The sequence below is a fragment of the Colobus angolensis genome, unplaced genomic scaffold (assembly GCF_000951035.1).
Source record: "Colobus angolensis palliatus isolate OR3802 unplaced genomic scaffold, Cang.pa_1.0 Scaffold25, whole genome shotgun sequence".
Taxonomy (NCBI): domain Eukaryota; kingdom Metazoa; phylum Chordata; class Mammalia; order Primates; family Cercopithecidae; genus Colobus; species Colobus angolensis.
The window spans coordinates 126,765-127,305 of NW_012115710.1; the positions used below are offsets into that span (position 1 = coordinate 126,765).

The 541-nt window shown below is 44.7% G+C and overlaps 1 pseudogene across 1 annotated transcript; it reads right to left on the minus strand.

Moving 5' to 3' along the window:
- Positions 1 to 6: 6 nt before the first annotated feature.
- LOC105514645 lies at positions 7 to 505 on the minus strand (annotated as a pseudogene). The gene has a single exon (XR_001002214.1). The product of XR_001002214.1 is annotated as an oligosaccharyltransferase complex subunit OSTC pseudogene (transcript).
- Between the last annotated feature and the right edge of the window lie 36 nt (positions 506 to 541).

The following is a 541-nucleotide window of genomic DNA, read 5'->3' on the forward strand; positions in this document are numbered from 1 at the left end:
AGGATCCACTGATTTCTTCTCAAAGGCGCTCTAACACATCAAATAGCCCGGCAGTTGCATTCTCACGAATACTCCAGCCATGAAAAAACTCAATAAGACACAGACAAATCCCATGAATAGAAGAATAAATCTATTGAGTTTTGGGATATTTGGTGTATTCGATCAGTCCAGGATTATGAGACCTAAACCTCCCATTGTAAACAGGAAGCTGGATGCAAGTCCTTCTGTAATATGTTGTCCACCTTCTCTGTAGGCCAAGAAAGCTACTGGCCTCTGATGCCTTTGTTCATCAGTCATAAAGTCAACACCTGGCGGTTCAACAATAACATCATAAACGATTCCTCTGGTGATGAGGAAGTAAGACACCACCACTAGAACATACACAGTCATGGCCAACAGCGTGTGCAGCCAGGGCGGCTTCTTCAGCTTCAGGTTGGGACATTCAAGCACCAAGAACGGGACACAGTACAAAGTTCCCATGCTGGCGGCAGCAAGGGCCGTTCTCGGCCTCTATTTTTTCTTATTTTTTGAGACAGAGTTT